Below are 11,433 nucleotides of genomic sequence, written 5' to 3'. Positions count from 1 at the left end.
GCCCCCCTTCCAGAGCACCGCCCCCCCCGCCCATGCTGCCCCGCCCCACCCAGGTGGGCAGCATCTGCCCCACTCCCTCCCTCACTATGGGGGGTGTTTTATAAATTTTCCAGCTATAGAATCTAATTAAGGGGTTGGTTTATAATAAGTGTGATCTTATATTTGAGTAAATATTGTAATTTATTTATACAAGAAGATAATCTCAGAGGGGTGTATATAAGGCTTTCATTTAGGCCAGCTTTGTTGCTAATAGTTTAGAAATATTAGAAATGCTTGTTTAGAAATCAGTTGTAAAATACATGAAAATCTGCAATAATTATACTTATTTGAATTACTGTGTTTGGTTTCTAGAGTGTTAAACTCCCTTTTGCTCATGTGTAAAAACTTTTTTCCCCCTCTGGGATATTTTAAGTAGAGCTTGCATGGATGCAAGTATTTTCATTGTTCCTAACTGGTCTTTGGGTTACTGTTATACAGTGGTAAGTAAACACATTAAGGACAAAAATTATTGGTTACCTAGGAAACCTGATCCATAAGTAAAGTTCAAAGGAATCTAAAGAAATGGGTAAGTTTTTCTAAGTAGTTGACTGGTTAGGAACTTTACTATGAGAAGATGGTTTTAATTGCATTGTTCTCTCTTGTGCCTGAAATAATACGTTAAAGAGGTAAAATATAACTGTCTGAGGCCATGCTGCGTGAATGGAGTTTCCCTGAGAGAGGGAACCTCAAGGCCAAAGCCTGGTAGTAACAACTGTAGGTCAACTAGTTATAGCCAGTGGTTCCAGGAAGAAATCAGACTGGATTGCAACGGGGTAGAATTTTCCAAAATGAGGCAGATTTCCCTTGGTTCAAGGGCTTGCATTATGTGGCTGCAACTTTTTTTTTCCTTGGGAAACCTCCATCTTTCCTAGGAGCTTTCCTTTTCATGGCTTGAAGCTGCAAGTAGTTATATCAATCATATTCTGTCTAATATACAGTTTCTTTGCTTGCAGTGAAGCATGTAGTATGGTCACTATTGGAAACAATCCTGGCTTAGATTATTTCTTCCTCTTGATTTAGTATACAAGTTCATTTAGCAGAACAGTTCCTACACTGATTGTTTTAGTATACTTCGTCCTTGCTAGATGAAACCCACAGTCAAAGCTGAAAATCACTTTCTAATTAAACCTGGTCTTGTGTGAACATTGTGGGGAACATGCCCTTCACCTGTGACTATGTTAGAATATAATGTATAGAAAATACCTTTCACATATCCTACCACCAAATGCGGTTCACAGCAGCAGTAGTCTGCCATTTCATTTCCAGAGCTGTAACAGCCCAAATACTATGCCCTGCATGGTGGCAATGCATGGTGCAGGAACCAGGAGTCAGAGGTTGGTGCTGCATGGGGATGATCCCTCTCTGTTTAGCCACCAACACATGCATTGAGCTGCTATTTAAACACTGATTTTTTTTTTTTTATCCTCCCTCTCATGGATGGTGGGGGAAGGAAGTGACATTCTTTGCCCCCCCACCCCTTCCTCCCTCCCCAGCTTTAGCCAGAGCCCAGACCTTGTGCCCTGCTCCTCTGCTTCCATTCTTCAGGGGACAGTCTGCGGTGTTCTGTATGGTTTCTGATGAACTGTTTCAGCTTTGATTTATGCAAATCTGTTAGAAAAAGATGTTGTCTTGGTTAACAGTTGGATATCAAGTGAATACCAGTCAACCAAAGAGGCTAGCTAGGGCATTAAGGCAAGTTCCGAGTGGTCTTACCTCAGCAGTATGCAAGTGCGACTACTTACAGTAGCCTTTCTATAACTGATGTTGGATTTCTTTTTCCATTTATGGAGAGAAAAATTATTATGGCTTATTTTGGAGCTGTTGCCTTTGGATGGTGAGCTTGATGATGTTTTTGAATGTAACTTGATAGTGTGTAACTCCTTTTATTTTTCAGAAAATAGCCTGGTTCCTTGCAGCTCAGGTTGTGCCCCAAGGTGTTCAAGTTAAGATGTCTAGACTACCTGTAGGGGTTCTTGGTCAGTTTTTACTTATGAATGTTTGCTGTCCAGTACAGGGTTATGCCTTTACAATTCTCACTGAAAGCACTTAGAGAAAAATTTAAAATAGCATTACTGACTTGTTAAATATAGCTGCAGTGCTGGAGAGTCTTTAATGTTTTTTTCTAAATTTTATGTAGTCTCCTTACCTATCATTTTGGCCTGATTCAAACCCCATTTTGGTCAATGAAAAGACTTTTTTACTGACGTAAATGAGAATAAAAAATATTGGTCGTAGTTCCTTTCAGTTGCAATCAAATCATAACACATTGGTTTTCTGTGTCTTTTTTTTTATCCTTTTTACTATTTCTTTTCTACTTGTGCTTTTCCAAGTTTCTCACTGCCTTTTCTCTTTAACGTGCATTTGTTCATACCCTACCTTCTTCATAGGTACATATTCTTTCTTATTTTAAAATTATATACAAGAGTCCTACTGCACAAAATGATTTGTTTGCTTTCCTGGATTTTTCTGTGGCTTTTGCCATTTAAAAAAAAGCATTAAAGAGGAGACCACAACATCCACTTAGAGTACCATTTTGAAGGTTCTTATCTATTGCTAAATACATGGATTCACCTTAGTTATTTCATAACTAATTTTACAAAATCCTCATTTGATGTCTATATTCCAGTTGCTTTTTCCCCCTAAAGTAGATATTTATAATAACATACAGTATTTGCATAATAATTCTGAGTAGTCTAGATTTGAAGCTGTTTATTTTGCAAGTGGAATATTCAGTTAACTAGAGATATAAAAGTTGTATACCCCCCCCCCCAACCTACGCAATTGCATACATCATTTCTTGAGACTGGAGATGAAGGGGTATGTGTATGCAGCTCTCCTGTGGCTGGCTTCTTTTATTTTGTTGCATTTTTGGGTTTTTGGACTTGTCTGCTTTGCAAAATATTTCCAAGAGTGCCAGGTACATGTCAGAATCTGAAGTTATGCTGAAAAGGATGTCTATTTAGACAAAAAAAAGTGTTGGCATGCTTTCTTCCTGAGAAATTTCCATGCTAATATAGCACTACCTTGTTTAGCTGCAAGTATGGAATTCACTTCAGAGAATGTTGCACTATAAGGATGAAGATCAGCTTCATATTGGCTTGATATACCATACTTACACAAATCTAAGATGACTTGAAATTTAAGATGACCCCTCCCCAATAATTAAATTGAACACATGGAAAACTTTATAATTTTCTTATACTTTTCTGTGTCTAGAATGTAATTTTAGAGGGTCTTCCTAAATTGGTCCTGTCCCCCCCCCTTCCCCTCCCCCCCTATATTGCTGCAGCAACACTAGGGCAGGTGGTGGGGACCAGGCTGTAGGGAGCCAAGTGACTTGTTTGACCCCTGCCCTTTGTCATGTGGTTCCCCCCATGTGCCTCCTTGGTCCATGTGTGCCACATGACTGGTCCCCTTGCAGTGCCTGTACTGTTTTCCCCTGGGGCCTGTTGCCCATCCTGCCACTTGCACCCCCTTCCCCCATGCCACTTAGCTTTGCTTCACGGCTCTGGCTTTGACTCTGGTCCTGCCGTGGCCTTGGGCATGGAGCAGTTTCTGCCTTCAGTCTCAGCCTGGCCATGCAGCAGAGGTGGCAGCAGCTTTGGCTCCTGCATTGGGGCCAGAGCTACCAGTGGAAGGCAAGCAGTGGAGTGGGGGGAGTAGGGAATGTGACCGGGCTGGGGTCACGGGGCCAGAGGGAGCATATGCTCCATATTCCAAGGCCCCTGGTTGGAGCAGGTCCTCAGCTGGAGCTAGAACTGCCCATGGAAGGTAAGCAGGGAGTGTGAGGGGCATCAAAGACTGTGGGGATAAGTGCCAGGGGGTAGGAAGTAGCTGTGGCTATGGTTTTAACTAACCCTGGGGTCAGAGTTGGAGCTGCAGCCAACTCCCCTTCCCCCGCACCCCTTTGCTTGTACTCAAACCCAAGATGAAGGCCTCTCTCTAACCCCTCCCCTAAGTTGAATGGGGACCTTGTCTTGGATTTGAGTAAATATGGTAGTTCAGAGCTTTTTAAGATATAAAAGGTAAGTAATCTCCTTAAAGTTAGAATTTTTCCCTTATACTACTTCTCTTCCTTCCCTCCATCCCTCCCCCAGTCTATATGGGAAATGGAATCTGAGCTGTTGTGTAAGGATATAGCTATGGAGTATAGCAACATCTATAGAGTCATGTCTGTAGTAGGGCTACTGTACATAAACAACTTTTAAAAAGTGTGGGGAAGAGTTAAAAGAAAAAAAAACTTAATCATGGTTAAGGCTGAGTAGGAGAAAGTACACAGAGATTACCATTGTTCATTATGCCATGGAAAGTGGTTACAGTTACACTTCCATGTCCTTCATTATTAGAAAGCAGCAGAGCATGTTGTTGGGTAAGAGTAAATAAATGTCAGCACTGCCACGAATTTACTTGGACTGCTGCTGTTGGAGGTGCAGGTAAGTGCTGAAGACTCCAAGGAGATAAGTAGCTTATTAATACCTAGGTCTGCCATCCAAAGCATGTTTAACTAAATGGTCTTTCTGCTGAGTTGGGAAGATGTTTTGGAACAGACATTAAGATAGCCTCTGTATTTTGGTTCTTTCTGAATAGATGGGTTGTGGCACAAAGAAACAGTAAAATCTGTGGACCTAAAAACACTAATTTAATTGCTTTTCTTAATGATAGTCAGTTGAAAGAATAAAATCATATTGAAAACTTGACTCATGTCCAGCATTTCTCATTGCATCGAGTAAATCAGCTATTCTCAACCAGGTACTGTGAAACCTTAGGGTGCTTTGAAATCCTTTCAGAGGTGCCGCAGGGTGCCACACAGTGTTTCTACTGTTAAGTGTGCAAATGTAATTTAGAAGATTCACCCCAGAGATTTCAAATTGGAATCCAGAGTGTCAAAGGCATTCTGATCTCTTGTAATCTTTCTGTGTTCTTTCCAACAAAAAATTGCTCTATTATTCCATAATTAGAAATCAAATGAAAACTAAGCGGTAGCGTTTTCTGAGGGGTGCTTTGAGTCTAATGAGGGGGATGTCTTGAGCCTAATGAGGGGTGTTAAGAACCACTGCAGTAAACAGTAATAGTAAACTTTCTTCTATAACAAAAAGCAAAACTGGATAAAAAAAAGGAATGAGAGGATGTCTGATATATAGAGGCTTTCATATTTTCCATGCTGTCTCAAAGTGCTTTAAAGATTAGCATAAACATATTTAATACTTGGCTAGAACTATTGTAATGAATTATTGCTTTTAAGGACACACACATTTTTTACAACTCTTACCATGTTCCTTTTAATGACAGGCCTTTGGTAAAACTGGTATTTGTTGTTTTTCATTCTATCTTCTTTTATAGGTCTTAACATGCAATCATAATTTGAACTCTTTCTGTTAATGCCACTACCAGCCTAGTAGAAAAGTTTTTTTTTTTTGTTTGTTCTGATATCATGATGGAAACAACTCTCAAACTGTATTATTCATCTTTTGTTGTTGTAGTAGAAATGTCAAAGCATGAATGGAATTTAATAAAGGACGAAGAGGACGACCCTGCTGGGCACCAGATTCTCTTTACTTCTTTACTGTTTTCCTTCATTTCATAGACAAATAAGTACTGAAAGAGGCTCAGCTTCAACTTTGTGCATATTTTTTATTTAAAATGGGCTGCAAGTGCCATAGGATCACAAATTTATATTAGAAAAATGATTGTTGTAGTCCTGATGAGATGGCTCTGCTTTCTATAGAATTATGTTTTGCTTTTCTATGAGTATGGGAAAGAAAACAAGTTACCCTGAGGTAAAAAGTATTAGGGGATTGACTGTAAGTTAGGTCTTCGGTAGCTCCCTGCCTGCACGCTTTTTTGTTTTTTTTTTTTTAGTCTGCAGTAAATGAAAGCTAACCAGTGGCAGCATAATATTCATTTTGTTATGAGCTAAATGTGTATATACAGGCAGTTACTGCAGAGTGTCTTTGTATGTGCTAAACCCTCCATTTCATTTTGCCTAGCAGTAACTTACCTGTTGGTATTTCCCTTTTATAATGTTTGTGCTTTGGACAGTTTTGAATCACACCTAGTTTTTCATTAGACTTCTTTTTTCCCCCTCCTTATCTGATTTATCTTAAGTTTAAGATTCCCGTGTCATTTTGGCTGTGTTCCCTTAATACAGGTAGGGGAGAGAAGGAAAAGTTTAAATTACAGTTATAGGGAGTATGGCATAATTATTAGTTAAAAAGCCTAGTACTGCAGTCACCTTACTGTTCCAAAATCAATGTGGCTATTACAGGTCTTAATGCAAGAGATCTTTCCCTTCTGTTGGTTTCTTAAACGCTTTGTTTTGCTTAAATAGCTGCTAGTGTACATCCATTTACTCAGACTTCATTTTAAGATGCGTTAAGAAAAAATGTGTGCATATGTGCATTTGTTGCTTATTCTCCCTTCCCTTCCCCTAAACCTCCAATAAACCCTTTAGGTCCAAGGGTTATGAGCAGCATGTAGTTATTGTGCTTGCCTGATGTCTTGATTTTCATTTCCCTGGTGACATGTTTTGCAGTACATAAATAGAAATTGTCTTAATACAGCTTGTTAGTAATATGTATGTCCTGAGCCATGCATACTGTATTTAAACAGTTAGGGTATATGTGTGTTGGGTTTTGGACTTGATCCTTGGGAGAGATCAAATGCCTCCAATCTCCTTCATTTAAATCTTCACATCTCTTACAGTGGAATCCCATATTTACCTGAATACAGGACAACTTTGAATTTAAGATGCCTCCCCACCCCACTAAATTGGATTCTACACATGTAAAACGATAGGTTTTGCTATACTTTTTCCATGTATGCTATCTAATTATTGGAGGGTCATCTTAAATCTGTCCCCCCACTACATTGGGGAAAGCAGCAGCAGTAGGACAGATGTTCTCCACCCACTACTGCGAGTCACTTCCCACCACTCGCCTTCCTCTGTTCCCCACCCCACATGCCCTATGCCGTGGATCTGGCTCTGACTCTGACCTAGGGCATAGAGCATACCAGGGTGGATTTGATTTAAATCAAATCAATTTAAATCACTGGTCAGGAAGCCTCGATTTAATCATTGTTTTCTACAAAAAGTGCATTCTTGTTGTTTGATATAACTTTGATACATATTATTCAAAACTCAGAGATAGATGTAGGTTTCATTTTTAGAAGTTACACACTATACATTTTAAAGCAGTGATTTATTTGAATATTTTTTTCAGATTAATTTTGCAGCTACATCAGAAAACTGAATTATGATTTGGTTATTTTATTTACCAAAGCTAATTGAAGCAGATACTTGTGAAGTTGTTGGAGGGTGAACTATCTCCAATTTACCAGATTAATCATGGATAACTGGGAGATACTTTTGCCACGCTGTATTAGGGAGGACAGCAATAACTGTCACCAAAAACAGCAGATATTTAAATTGTTTTATTTAACTAAAACAACAAGCTTATGTATTTTTGATATTTTTCACCTGCTCCAGATTTGCATTAAACAGTGGTAGCAGCAGAGTGGCTGGGCAGAAACTTGTTACTCAGTGCAGGGGAGATGCGGTCTCTTCCCCTCAGTACTGTCTGGAACTCTGTGCTACAGCCCCCTGGAGCCTGCACTGGGCTGTCCTGTGTCTGGTTTGTGCCACCACCACTGCTCTGCAGGGTAGCCCAAAGATGGTGGTGATGGCAGCAGAGCCACAGGGCAGCCCAGTGTGGGCTCACAGCTGTAGCAGAGAGCGCCAGGCAGTAGTGAGGGGAAGGGGCCACTTTTCCTCTGTGCTCCCCCCTACATCCCTTACCTCCACCCCTCCCCCCCACCTTCCACCACAACAGACTTACCAGCTAGACACGGATCTCCAAGCTGCTGGGCTGCACTCCTGGACCCATGCATTCTGTGACTGCATGCATGCACAGGCCGTTTATCGGCCACATTATAGGCTGCATTGGGCAAAAAAAAGCTGTTTTCCCATATAGTCAATTTTTTTTTTCTTTATATCAATGCCAGTCCAATATGGGACCAATATATTGGTGCACCTCTAGTAAGCAGGTGAGTCCAGTGCAGGCTTGGGGTGCACTGGGTCGGGGCTTTGGCATGGGTCCCTGTTGGTACTGTGGGGCTGGGGCCACTGGCAGCGGCAAATGCAAGAAGCTGCCAGTACCTGGTCTGCCTAGAAGGGGAGTCCAGCTGCAGAGCCGCCCCAGCCCCACTGTGCCCAGGGGGTGGCAGGACACGCCACTGCCTGACAGTTCCTGGACCAGGCAGGACCGAGGGACCTGCTGAGGGATGGTCAAAGCCCCTCTGTGGGCCGAATCCAGCCTTCAGCTGTATTTTGCCCACCCCTGTTCCAGACTGAGCACTGAGTCCTATTAAGTAGAGTGGTTTTCTTTAATCTTTACTAAACTATAGAGGAGCCCTTGGGAACCCCATAAGATTGGGACCCTAATTGGGTCTGTTGTGACCTATTTATAAAACTTTTCTAAAAAGGTTACATGAATACATTGTCTCAAATTGTATATAAGTAGTGGCAGTTATGGGTGGGGTGGAACGGGGAACGCTTGTATGTGGTGGCCGCTGCCACCCACCACCCTGCGCTGTTGCTGCTCCATGTGTGGCTGCTGCCACCCCCCGTCTTCCCACCTCTTTCCTTGTCGTCCCCCCTCCTCCCCCTCATGTTATCTGCCTCAGGTAACCAGAATTTTTACATAGCTGGCACCTGTTGTTCCCCAGTCATGCCAGATACCAGGGATTTTACTGTACCTTCTGCCTGTGAATACTTATTAAGGTTGTAAAATTAAAACCTTTGTGTCATGGAATAGCAAATGTTTTTTCTCTCTTTTTTTTTTTTTTTAATCTTTAGTATAACTTGACTAAACTGTGCCAATTCTACTTTATAGTATGTATTAATAAGAGAAATGCACTATAGCAATATATGGAAGTTTTTACATTTTACAGAAATGAAGGAAGTGCAGTATTTTACAGTTTTATAATAGCCATGGATCTGTGGCCTCAGCAGCATTTGAAAGCAGGGGGCTCTTTCCGCAATGCACCTTAGCCATGTGCTTTGGCAAAGGGGGGGGAAATCTTCCTGTGCCATGCTGCAGTCAGGCAGCAGAGACTCCATTGTCTTGTGCCTTGGGTTGCCATCCTAAAACAACCTGTGAAATTTTTACTGATGACTAAACTTTTTTACTGACATGTTTTTCATAGTGTAAATATTACCTGTCTGCCAGACCCTACATAAAGGCCAGGTTCAAACCATAGTAAAAAAGTTTGGAGATTATTGGGGGTGGGAAAAATCTTGGGTTGATAAATCTGCTTTACTGCAGCCAAGGTTTTACACCATGCTGCCCCCGCCCCAGGGATCCCCTACTCACCTCCACATCCTGATATCCCCGAGTGAAACCTGCACCATGCTGTCCTCCCTACCCACCCCTCACCTTACCCCCACCAGTCCCACCTTCCCCCTCTCACCACACCCCCACTCCCAAAGAAGGACCGCTGTCTGCCAACCAAAAGTGTCACAGGCAGATTGGAGGTAGCACCTGGAGCAGCATGTCACGTAGCTGGGGTTTGGGGAAGCAGCTCCAAAGGCCCGAGAGAAGTTACCATCAGGGTGCCATATGATTTACGGCCAGCACCGGTTTCTTATGGAATTTATGGACAAGTATTTTCATCCTGCTTTATTTACTGAGTGTCCATAAATACAGACAGTTGGCAACCCTAGCTGTGCTGCAACCGGGCAACAGAGCAAAGCGCAGGAAGTGTCTCGGTTATTTAATGAAGTCATTAAAAAGATGTCTTCATTTTGAAGAGTTCCATTTATAAGATGAAAAACTGGTTTTAGCTTTGCTGTTGGTAGCTAGCTAGATACTGTCATACACATATAAAGATAAAGACACAAAGGTGTGTTGTACCTTCTTTCTGAAAATACTTTTGTAAAATCTTACTTGAGGCAATTTTGTTTTTACAAATGTTCATGAACATACATTGCTTTCACATACATTAATAGAGGACTAAATTCTTAAGGAAATCATGCATTATAGAGATCCTTTTATTTATTATACAGGTAAAGGAAACTATTCCTTATCAGGAAACTCTTGGATTGATCAAGATATCTCTTAGTAAAATCAGGGATTAGCAATCTATGGCCTGCATGTTGCATCCAGCCCATGAATAGACTGGATTTGGCCTATGGCAGTTCAGGATATCAGCAGCTCATTCTGGCCACAGTGGCAGAGGAGACATTCCAAGGGTCCTACTGCCTGCTGTGTTCAGTTTATTCTCTCTGCAGCAGGGGAGGTGTACCTAGGGGCTTAGCACCTGCCTTTGTCTAGCTATTCCCTTCACAGCAGTGATTGCCAGTGTTGCAGGGTGAGGCTTGTGTTGGGGACTGGGTTGCAAGTAGTGGCCCATGGTGGCAAAAGGTTGCCAATTTATCAGTTATCTGTGTTGTCAGATACTTAGCACTGATGCTCAAAAACTGATTTCAAGAGCAAAGGGGTCCCTACATGAGGACACTCGGGAAAGTTAGTCAGTTTATCTTACAGAGAGCAGTCAGTGCACAATTTAAGATGCATTAAGCCACTATGCACATGTTCTAGTTCAGGAGTAAAGTGGTCATAACCTGGTAGCATAATATGGCTTGAGCATCCTTGTGAAAACATAAGTAAGAGTCTATAATAGAGCAAGGAAATTTCAACTGGTGGTACTTCAAGTCTAAAAGTTTCTAAAACAAATAGATCAAAGGATGACATCAAAAACTAACTGAAGTTTCTTCTTTTCATGCATATTTCTGTATATTCAACTGAGTTGCTTGAAGTTACTGGTAAAGTATCAGCTGTTTGGTGCAACTGTGCTTACTTCCATGGCTAAATTAATTTTAAGAAGAGCATACAGTGGAAATGCTCAAAATATTATTTAGTCATTTTTATTTGTTCCTGGTTAGAGAGTTTCCTTGTGTATGGCTGCAGACTCCAACTTATCCTGTGTTCTTCTGCTACAGTCTTCAAGTTTGCAAACAGACAATACACAGTACATACTATATAAAGAAGTAGATGGACTGGCAAGGGATCCTTCTGTCTAGGTTCCAAAAAGTTAATATGGATTCTATAGTAAATAAATCAAGCAACCAAGACAATTGTGCTTTAAAATATGCTTATAGAGCATTTCACACACAGGTTATATTCTCATTAGTACCTTTTTTGCCATAGAAGCACAACCAACAGGTCATGAAAATACCAACAAAATGCTGGTAATTTAATATTAGTTTTAATAACTTATTTCAGCAAAATGGTACAAATATAAGATTATCCTGTTCAAAGACAAGGAAGGAATACCAATTGCCACGTTTTTATGTATTAGCATTTCTGAAAAGGAAACTTTCCAACTTCTTTCCCT

This window comes from Alligator sinensis, unplaced genomic scaffold (assembly GCF_000455745.1).
Source record: "Alligator sinensis unplaced genomic scaffold, ASM45574v1 scaffold2077_2, whole genome shotgun sequence".
NCBI classification, from domain to species: domain Eukaryota; kingdom Metazoa; phylum Chordata; order Crocodylia; family Alligatoridae; genus Alligator; species Alligator sinensis.
The sequence above is the reverse complement of the archived record's forward strand: the minus strand, read 5'-3'. Positions refer to the sequence as shown.